Source organism: Nicotiana attenuata, unplaced genomic scaffold (assembly GCF_001879085.1).
Source record: "Nicotiana attenuata strain UT unplaced genomic scaffold, NIATTr2, whole genome shotgun sequence".
NCBI lineage: Eukaryota > Viridiplantae > Streptophyta > Magnoliopsida > Solanales > Solanaceae > Nicotiana > Nicotiana attenuata.
The window spans coordinates 144,841-147,828 of record NW_017671113.1 but is presented as its reverse complement, the minus strand read 5'-3'; positions in this window follow the sequence as shown (position 1 = coordinate 147,828).

Genomic DNA, 2,988 nt, shown 5'->3' with positions numbered 1-2,988 from the left:
TCTTCCGATCTCTATCTTTGCATAACAGTCCAAAATAGCACGACATGGAGATAACCAATCCATGCCCAATATCACATCAATATCAACCATACAAAGCAATTGAAGGTCCACTCGAGTCTCCAAACCTCCAATAGTGTCCACACACGATCGATATATGCGGTCCATAACAGTAGTATCGCCTACCGAAGTAGATACACGTACAAATGAAACAAAAGACTCACGGGGCGTATCCAAATAATGAGTAAAATACGATGACACATATGAAAAAGTAGAACAAGGATCAAATAACATAGAGGCATCTCTGTGGCAAACTAAGACAATACCAGTAATCATGAGTCTGGCTGGGAGTGCATAGAAATGAGCCTGACCGACCTCTCCCTCTAGGGCGACCTCTAGATAACTATCCCCCACCTCTAGTTGACTGGGTGGGTGATGAAGTAACTCCTGCTGAAGTCGATGGCTGACTCCTCTGCTGAGGCGGAACCCCATGATGACGAGGACACTACCTCCACATATGCCCCAACTCTCCACACTCATAACACCCCCTGGTGCTGGAGACGGGGACTAAAGGGAGCCCTTAGCACCGAGATGACTAGCAGAAGAACATGGAACGGAAGAGCCCTTAACTAATGGAGCACGGGACAAACTCTGGGCTGGAAGGGCAATGTGTGATGATTGGCTTTGATGAGTACTGTGAGAACCATGGCCCAATGATGCCCCACGATAAACTACGCGAGCTGACTGGGTATGACTGTCACGCACCAAAACCGAGGGGCACGACCGGCGCCCGACCGGGTAGCCCCAGTCAAGCGGACCTGGGTGCCTTTCCTACCCCACGGGTTACCCCGTACTTCCATTGCTTATTAATTAAAGGAATTATCCATTTATAATTAAAACACCCTCTTTATAAAACATAGATAACATACATGATTAGCTAGCGTGATTTACAACTTACATCGCCCAATGTACAGAATACATATTTACATAAGTTTACAACCCACATTTCCTGTCTGCAGAGCCTCTAAGGATACAAAAGGATGATACAATACTTGCCGGTAACAAGGCTCTGGCTATACCTTACACAAAAACCAAAACAAGACTCCGAAATGAAAAGTGGCATGAGCCACGCGGGGCCCCGAGAGGAAAGGGGCTCACCAATACAGCTGACGGAAAGTGAAAGGGGAGCTACGGCCGGTGGACTGGAGTACCTGCTACGGATTCACCTACAATCATAACACGAATATAGCGCCCCCGGCAAAAGGGACGTCAGTACATTTGAATTGTACTGGTATGTATAAACAAACATTGCCCCAAGTAAACTCAGGCCATACACAAGTAACGAGCAGTAATGAAATAAACAATCAAATACACACGAAAGGTACAATCAAGCCAAACAAGTTTACAATCTCTCTTTTTTCCCTTCAATATTTTCACATCAATGATTTCAGAATTTTTCTCGTATTTTTCATTTCAATAGTGATTTCGATCACTTTCCACCCTTATTACCTCGGCCACCCTTATCACCACAACCCACACCTTATTTCTTCGTGTTGCGGCGCGCAACCCGATCACACCGAACAATCACAATTCACAAACAACACAACAACAACAACAAAAATTCACAAAGAACAACAACAACGATTCTCAAGGAACAACAACAACAATCCACAAAGAGCAACAACAACGATTCTCAAGGAACAACAACAACAATCCTCAAAGAATTTCCATAACCGTCAATACCTCTTCCATCATATTCAACAGTTCATATGCAATTTAAGTTATCACAATAACTGCCCACAACAAGCCAAACATGTTATTACTACAGTTGTTTTGTTGCCTCAATTACAATTTCTTTCCATCATTAGTGTCTCAATTCTTACCACATAACACGTTCGCAATCACACATTTGGTTTATTGACAATTACTTACACCATTATATCGGGAGACTTAACCACGAACACTCAAATCATACCAATCAAAAGAATTTCACAAATAATCCACGTAGATATCATATACCAAATATTCATACACCAAACAAGGTGATTTTACAAAGGTCAAAGTTAGCCATACATACCTGGAGTCGAATTCCCTTTTTAACTTCTACTTTCAGTTCACCAATTAGTCTTGCAACGTTGATCTAGTGCACAAGTTAACACATATATCTTAGAAATGAAGTTCACAATCACTACCCAAATTTATTTAGGTTGACAACCCCTCTTTTGCAAACCTTTACTTCTACCCAACTCCTCTTTCTAGCTTTTAGGTATTAAAGAACATGCATGTGTATTTCAACATCCATTTTCAAGAATCAATTCATGAGAATCCCCCTTGTTATTTAAATCTGAAAATCAATGAAAAAGGGTTGGGGATTTTACCTGCAAGAATGGAGATGAAGATAATACTCGAAATTTCCGAGCCTGGGTGACTTTGGAAAATCAAATTGATGAAGATGAGACTTTCTCTCTCAAGAACCCTCTCTTTCCTCNGGGTGTTTATGTAAAAAGGGCGGGTTGAAAAGTTGAAAAATTGGAGCCCGAGTGAGGTTTGCGGTCGCACTTTGCGATCGCAGAGAGGAAATGCGGTCCGCATAATGGACCGCAAAAGTGCTCCAAAAATTGAATTCCCTATCTGGGTTTGCGACAAAAATGCGGTCTGCATACCCGATTTGCGACCGCATAATGCACCGCATTTTGACCTCAAATTTGACTGACACCTTGACTCACTTTGCGATAGAAATGCGGTCCACATATCAGTTATGTGATCGCATAATGGATTGCATTTTGACCTCAATTTTAACCAAACCCCTGACTCAATCTGCGGCATAAATGCCGTCCGCATACTTGATTTGCGACCGCATCCTGGACCGCATTTCGGCACTTTTCTGGAAAAACTTTTACCCTGATTTTTAAATGCTAAATCAGTACAGAGGGTCCAAACTGCGGCGCGCAAGCTCACCGCGAAGCATTTTACACATCCCTGACACATATT